The sequence below is a fragment of the Mauremys mutica genome, chromosome 3 (assembly GCF_020497125.1).
Source record: "Mauremys mutica isolate MM-2020 ecotype Southern chromosome 3, ASM2049712v1, whole genome shotgun sequence".
In the NCBI taxonomy this organism is placed as follows: Eukaryota; Metazoa; Chordata; order Testudines; family Geoemydidae; genus Mauremys; species Mauremys mutica.
The window spans coordinates 196319786-196328488 of record NC_059074.1 but is presented as its reverse complement, the minus strand read 5'-3'; positions in this window follow the sequence as shown (position 1 = coordinate 196328488).

Below are 8703 nucleotides of genomic sequence, written 5' to 3'. Positions count from 1 at the left end.
GCCCCCTGTTGGTTAATGGGTGACGCGAGCACGCGCAGTAGCAATCATCGAAGTCGAGCCGCTACCCGAGTCACCCTCCCCAAAGGCTGGGCGGGTGGCTGGGCGCTGCGCCTTAGGGAGGCACGTCCCTGCCCCACGCTCAGGCGGGCTCGGGCTCGCTGCCCCCAGGCAGTGCCTGGCTGGTGTCACCCCAGGGCTGGGGGGCAGGGCTGGATTAACACAGGGGCTTTAGGGGCAGCAGCCCAGGGACTCAGGCTAAGGGGCTCCCCACAAAAATCAATCCATAGTTCTATACAGTTCAGTGGTCACCGACCCCTGGATCACAATCCACTGGTCGACCCTGGAGCCTCTGCCAGTCGATCGCGAGCTCCGGGCTGCTAAAAGTCCAGTGGCGCAGCAGGGCTCAGGCAGGCTGCCAGCATGCCATGGCCCCACACCGCTCCCGGAAGCGGCTGGCTGCGGGCACGGCTCTGCGGCCCCTGTGGGGGAGAAGGCTCCATGCGCTGCCCTGACCCCAGCGCCAGCCCCACACCTCCCATTGGCCAGGAACTGCCCTAGGCCAGACTCTCCTTCTGTGCCTAAACTCCCTCCTAGAGCCCGCACCCCTCACCCTCTCCTGCCCCCCAACACTCAGCCCCAGCCTGGAGCCTGCACCTAAACTCCCGCCTCGAAAGTAACTAATATAAGAGCTGTTCTAAGGGAAGAAGTAGGCTATTTTGAATTAACTTAACTATATTCTACATGTTTTAAGACTGAAATGTAACCACAGTATGTTAATTAAAAGGCAAGTTTAGTACAGCGTTAATAGCCCGATGTCATAATTGTGATAATTTTGTTTTAAATTAGGAAAAAGACTTATATACCGGTGCTCCACAAAATCTAATAGCCCCAGGCCCACAGAAGAGTTAATCCAGCCCTGTTGGGTGGCGCTAGTGCCCTGGTGAGCCTGTGCATGTGGCTGCAGGATGTTTCCCACCCACCGCAGCCACCCCAAAGCCTAGATTTTCACACAATATACTGCTGTCCCAGGAGTTGCTTTCAGGGCACCTGAGTCCTTCCAGTTTTCCATTTCCTAAAAGTTTAAAAAAAAATTGTATTATGATCACTCCATGTTTGATCAAGGAGTATCGCAATACTAAGCAGGAGTTCTGTGTTTATGGGAATAGTGCAGCGGAAGGAATATTTGATGGGATGAATAATGAATGGTGATTGGAGTGGAAAGAAAAGCCAAGTGTTGACATTGTAAGAGCCATTCTTTGGCTTAGATTGAATGTTCATGACACTTGTTCAGCGATTCATGGTGAATTCATTCACAACTCATAAATTTACTAGAAAACGCCCTCCACTCTGAGACACTTCCCTCTTGAATGAGAAGCTGGCAGTAGTGACACCAGTACATATTTTTAAACTACTTTTGAATGAGTATTTTGTGACCCTTAAAAAATGTTACTGCAAAAGTGTCCTGTTTTGTTTTTGTTTTTTATTTTGAAAACATGGTCACCGTAATCCTACATACATGTGTCTACAGGACCTAGTAAGGAATAATAGTTTGCTAAGATTTTCACCAAAATATTCAGGGCCCAATCTTCCCAGAGGAGAGTGAGGGATCCTTAAATACAATTTATTTTTTCCCTTGTCTGCAGCTGATAAGTTTATGACTTTTGGCAGGAGTATTGATAACTCCTTGTATTGATAACACAAGGCTCCTTGATAACTTGTATTGATAACACAAGGCCAGCTTGTAGTTTTAACCTAGCTGGTGTAACATCAGAGTGTATTCATGTAAATGTCAATCCCTTTTTAAAAGTAATCCTATTAAACTCTTTCCCTTGATAATATTCTCTAGGAGTGAGTTCCACAGATTATTTGTGACTGTACAGAATTTTTATATCCATTTTACATTTCATCTCCCCTCATGCCCAGCAGTACAAACACAGAATTTTTGTTTACATGTAACCATAAACATAAGTATAGTGCTAGTAAAAGGTGTTGGCACTAGATTGCCTTCACTGAGTTTCCCTGAACAGTGGGAATAGATGTGGGCAGGCAGGACCTTATTCCTTGAATTGCTCAGAAGAGATGTTGAGGAGGAAGAGTGTATGGGCAGCTTGGAAAAAGCTAGAGGTAACCAGGGAGAGGGGGCGGTTCAGAAGGGAGTGTGATTCCTGGGTGGGAGTGAAAGTGGTTGGGAGTTGCTAGCAATTAATTAAAGCTGACAAGGTAGTTAAGTGCTGTGCCCATTTTACAGCTGAGGAAACACCATTAGGGTCTGATCTTGTGAAATGCTGTGTGTACCTTCTGTTGACATGTAGGAGCTGAGAGAGGGTTCAGTATAAGTCCTAGGTATGAGAAGAAAGGTAAGCCAATCAATTTAAATGTTCCTCATAAAATATCAACTTGAAATTTTAAAAGACAAAATGATATAGCTTGTTTCTAGAATCCAGGGGTCCTGAATAAGACTCCCAATATCAAGCTCCAAAGACTAGACAAACTACCTATGAAAGCAAATATAAATAGTATGGAGTGGTTCTAGAGATAATTTTTACGTTTGGGGAAACATTATAAAAAGGAATGGGTCTCAGAACATTAGAGTACACTTTGAATTGAATTGCCTGAAACCTCATCTTATTGTTGTTACCTTGGTCTTGGATAATTTAATGCATTTTAAGCTACTGATGCAATATCCCTACTATTCTGAGGTAACCCTATGAAAGGAGCAGGTAGACATGGAGTAAAAGCAAGGACATTTTTCCTTATAAGTTGCATGATGATGTGCTGCTCATTTGCCAGTCACTCAGCCCAGATACCCTGATCTCCCATTCTACTTTTCAAATTTTATAGGCCTAATTCTGCAAACCTGTCAAGCATGAAGTCTCTAGTCACATGAGTATCTCCATTACAGGCAATGGGACTAGTCACGTGATGAAGCACACTTGACATAGGGAAGATTTGCAAAATTGAGCCCTCGGTTCCCAGAAATAGTGGGAGGCAGAACAGCTTAACAATCAGTGAAGTGGTAAAACTGAGCAGCAAGTAGAGGAAAGGCCAGTGGAAGGCGGATACCAAAAGAAATGCATGGATTTGCTGTGTGCACTTGGTTTTCAAATTCAGGATATGAGTCTATAATATTTGGCAGAGCTGTGTGTTTAGCAGATGGCAAGCATCCTACTTGCCCCGATGAAAAAAATTCACACCTTTGTTTAATATTTAATTTTTATGTACATGCATAAAATATTCCCCAAAGATAGAATATGGCTGTATTCCAGCTAATCCTATTTAGTTGTCTTGTGGCTTATGTACCCATCTTTTGTGAATTTAATGAACAGGAGATTTCCTCTGATTTTATGTAGTGTGTTTTTAGTGAGCAGATTCTTCCATTTCAAGCAAAAGGGGAACGTACATTTTTAAATAACAGCAGCTGAACTGGTAATTTAGTGCTTTATATAAAAGTGGGCCATAAGAGAAGGAAGAACATTAAACTGCATGTGACTGGAACAGTTCCAATATTTATACAGATGGTCATTGTAAGTGTTAAACTTTTATAGTATGCCTGGATATTAGTCTCTTTCTTTTTTAATGGAAAGGAATTCCATTGCTGTATCTCTTCATGTCTATCCACATATTAATGGAGGCACAAGTACCCAGGGACTCCAATTCTTTATGCTTTGAAATAAGCTACTGGAATGAGAAACTGTGAAGAAGAAATAAACTCTTAATTGCACAGCATATTAAATTACTGTTTTATTTCTCTCCACACATGCTAACTATAAATAAAACAAAAGTCTCCGACAATCTGCCTGTGAGCTTTAAATCAGAGGAATATTGGATCTCTGTGTATCCACAATTGTCCAACTAAATTGGGAGACACTGGCTATGCTCCCAGACTGATGCTCCTGGGGCCCTCTGGCAACAAAACTAAGCCATAAACACCAGATGCAGTATATCTAACAAAATTTAATATCAGCAGTTTCTACGTTTGGCATTTTAGAAACACAGAGTTCATTTAAATGATGCCAGAGGTTTATCTTTCCACCTGAATCATAGCTGTACTGCGAAATGTGTTGATTTGGGTCTTACTGACATTTTTTTCTTCTAGGTGCATACAGTACATCCCAGCCTCGAGTGTGAGGTCATAGTCATAGCTCTGTGCAGTATAAATCATTCCCATCTCAGCTTTTCCTTTAATAAACTTCTACCTTTGTAAGATAAAGACTGTAAAATGGATACAGTGTTGGTCAGCACATACAAGCTTAGAGCACAAAGACTGGCTCTTTTCCACTGTTAGGAGTAAAGAAGTGACAGGCTGAGAGTTTTAACGAATTACAAATACCACAAAGACTATAATATGCATGTTTGAAAAGATCATGTTATTAGCTTGACAGCCTCTGCCAGAGCAATTTTACAGCTGTGTTCCTGCTTTGCAGTACATTTACTTTTCTCTGTCACTAACACTCTGGTGCCTAGTGCTCATTTAACACCCACAGGATTTTTTGGGCTGGTAAACAATAATTATTACTACTGATGAGGCCTGCTTGAAGTCCCCTTTTTTCACCAGTTATTTATTTATATTTACACACACAATGCTATGTGTTAAATATATCTCTGTTATTGTAATCTAAAATCAGCATCAAGGAGGTGGCAAATAAGGCTGGATCTTGCTCCTGTTGAAGTCAACAGCATTGAACAAGTCCAAAGGATGATGGATTTCACCGCTTCAGTGTCCAGTTAAAATGACTCTAGTGCTTACTTTATTATTATTGATTTTTAGTTTTGTTGAAGTCTATTGGGAAACTGTTAAAACAGGCAATAACATTCTTGTGACAGAAATAGTGAAGGTCCTTATGGTTCAGAGAGCTATCGTAAGCATAAATATTTTGAGCCAGAAACTTATTTATACATAGAGCCTTTTACATTTACATCCATTTTAAGGCTTCTTTACATGTGTAAAGGGGCCTTTGTATAAATGAGAATCAGGCCCTTAATTTTTAAAATGTGGCTTTGGAACATCCATCAAAGGCTAACTGCCATTGTTGGCACACTGTGTATCTTAAATCATGCTTCTCTACCACAACATCTATGTTAACATGTGTATGTTTGTGTTAGATCAGGGATCGGCAACCTTTGGCATGCGGCTCGCCAGGGTAAGCACCCTGGCAGGCCTGGCCGGTGCGCAGGTTCAGCCAATCGTGGCTCCCACTGGCTACGGTTTGCCGCGCCAGGCCAACAGGGGCTGCGGGAAGCGGTGCGGGACGAGTGATGTGCTGGCTGCCACTTCCCACCACCCCCATTGGCCTGGAATGGCGAACTGCGGCCAGTGGGAGCCGTGATTGGCCGAACCTGCGGACGCGGCAGGGTGCTTACCCTGGCGAGCCATATGCCAAAGGTTGCCGATCCCTGTGTTAGATTGTCTTAAAAATGCATAGACAAATTCAGCCCTCATTTAGACCTATGCATCCTCACTGTCACAGGATTCTATAGCTACTTATGACTAAGGCCAGAATCCAGGCCACGGTGTCTACTCAGATTTATTTTTTTTTCCATTTGTACAAGATGGCTATCGGCAGCTCTCAAAGAAGCAAATCCACATCACGGTATGGCTGGGCTATGCTCTTGGTGGGGAGCTGTGCAGTAGGAATCCTTCTATCCAGTATTTCCCCAGAAATTGAAATTAGATGGTGTGTTCAGTTTACAGGGGGGTGAGGGCCGAAGGGTGAGACTGTGAGGGTGAAGGTGGGCTGTATAGCACCATAGTAAAAACTGAGAGAGGTCTTCTAGTCCAGTCCCCTGCACTCAAGGCAAGACTAAGTATTATCTAGACCAGTGGTTCTCAAACTAGGGCCGCTGATTGTTCAGTGGGAGCTGCGATCGGCCGAACCTGCAGATGCGGCAGGTAAACAAACCGGCCCGGCCTGCCAGGGGCTTGCTCTGAGCAAGCGGCGGCCCTAGTTTGAGAACCACTGATCTACACCAGGGGTCGGCAACCTTTGGCACACAGCTAGCCAGGGTAAGCACCCTGGCAGGCCGGGCCAGTTTGTTTACATGCTGCGTCTGCAGGTTCGGCCGATCGCCATCCCAGGCCAATGGGGATGGCGGGAACCCGAAGGATGTGCTGACGGCTGCTTACGACCACCCCCATTGGCCTGGAGCGGCGAACCGCTGCCAGTGGGAGCCGCGATGGGCCGAACCTGCGGACATGGCAGGTAAATAAAGTGGCCCGGCCCACCAGGGTGCTTACCCTGACGAGCCGCGTGCCAAAGGTTGCTGATCCCAGATCAAGACCATCTCTGACAGGTGATTGTCTAACCTGCTCTTAAAACCTCCAATAACAGAGATTCCATAACCTACCTAGGCAATTTATTCCAGCACTTAACTTCCTAACTGTCAGGGAAGTTTTTCCTAATGTACAACTTAAACCTCTCTTGTTGCAATTTAAGCCCATTGCTTCTTGTCCTATCTTCAGAGGGTAAAGAGAACCATTTTTCTCCTTCCTTCTTGTAACAACCTGTTATGTATTGAAAACTGATAACAAGTTCCCCCATAGTCTTCTTTTCTCCAGAGTAAACAAACCCAATTCTTTCAATCTTTCCTCATAGGTCATATTTTCTAGAACTTTAATCATTTTTGTTGCTCTCCTTTGGACTTTCTCCAATTTGTCCACATCTTTCTTGAAATATGGTGCCTAGAACAGGATACAATACTCCACTTAAGGCCTTATCAACACAAAGTAGAGTGGAAGAATTACTTCTTGTGTCTTGCTTACAACAGTCCTGCTAATACCTTCCAGAATGATGGGTTGTTTTTTTTGCAAGTGTTACACTGTTGACTCATATTTAGCTTGTGATCCACTATGATCCCCAGATCTCTTTCCGCAGTACTCCTTCTAGGCAGTCATTTCCCATTTTGTATGTCTGCAACTGGAGTACTTTGCATTTGTCCTTATTGATTTCATCCTATTAACTTCAGACCATTTCACCAGTTTGTCCAGATCATTTTCCATTTTAATCCTATCCCCCAAAACACTTGCAACTCCTCCCAGCTTGGTATCGGCTGCAAACTTTTTATAAGTGTACTCTCTCTGTCATTATCTTAAACATTGATGAAGATATTGAACAGAACCAGACCTGGGACCAGTCCCTATGGGACCCCACTTGATGTGCCCTTCCAGCTTGACTGTGAACCACTGATAAATATTCTCTGGAAATGGTTTTCCAACCAGTCATGCCGCTTGTACTCCACCATGTCTTCCAGAGAAGTTGGCAGCTTCATCAAATGCACAAGCAGCCATCTGTTTGGGGTCCAGTTTACAAGCATTTAACTCTTCTAAGATGTGGGTTGTCAGAGATACAGCTGATGTGTTTTCTATAACCTGAAGATCTAGAAATGCATCTACTGGCCTGCCACTAACATCAAGGTAATATACACAATGACTTGACACTCATTTGCATCGGTGCATTCATTCATCAGCCATGATTGCAAATTTTTTTAAGGTTGTGAGAGAGTTCTTCTTTTTTTCAACTACTGAGTCTTTCACTGTTGCACCATGTGCTTCTAACCAATCAGTTGAGTTTCTTGCAGAAAGATAGTGAGCGTTTGCTGGTCGTGTTCAGAACCAGCGTCCAACTCAGGGTTAACAAGTGACAATGCACTTAACATTGGCCTCCTGTTTGTAGCGTGTGGTATCTCTCTTGCTTAAATGGAAAGTATGATGCGACAGCCATGTTTGTTCACATAAACTGTGTTGTGTCTCCAGCATTCTTAACAGCCTCATAAATTACTTCTAAAATTGGCTATTACAGTGTCTGGCTTATAAGGCTTTCTGCATGTGGTTGCAGTCCAGAGGCTTGGTGTTTTGCAGCCTTTTCATGTAGTTTGTCAGCATTGGCTTGCTGATTGGTTTGGCAAATCAAGGTCCTCCCCTTTTACCAATTGTAGCAGTGGGAAGTTTCCTTCTTCATAAGCTTTTTTGAAAGACGTGCACCAATAGCCATCTTTTGTAACTTCCATAAATGGGAAAAGTTTGACCTACTAACATCAGGAACTTCCTTTAGGTTGTGAAGGCACTGTTTCTTCAGTAGGTAGCTGTATTTGTGCTTAGGGCTGTTCGGATGTAGATACACCATTTAAACTTTCAGATGACATTTTGGTATATTATTCATGTGTTCTTCATCTTGGTTGGTTTGACCACTGGGGGCAGGGGATGGGGGAGTTCGAGGGGGTGTGTAGGGAAATCCCTGTTTCTGTCCAGGCTGTGAAACCACTTTGCAGCCCTAAATTGCAGTAGGGAGGGAGGAAAGTGGGAGGATCTGCATAGCAGCAAATCCTGTAGCCCCACCTGTGGCCTGCCCCATGAATAGAGTAAAGAAGGAGCTATAGCGGATCTGAGCTCCACATCATGTTGGGGTGTGCATCTCCTGTATGACCCCAATAAATGTTGCCCCTTGCACATCAGAACCACACCAATCTCATGATTGCAAGGACCAGTACAGCATGATTCCCTCTGTGTAGGAAGAATCAAGAAGCTTTACTTGTGTTCTGCACAGCCACTTATGCAGAATGCTTCTTGGGAGCTGTGCTTTGGAGTGCTAGGAGAGAGAGTGTTCTGTTTTATTACAGACTCCAAACACAGTGGTTAAATACATAATGTTTAAAAATCTCCTTCCAAACTGACATACATCTGAGTGTGTGATTAAAATCATGCAAGGA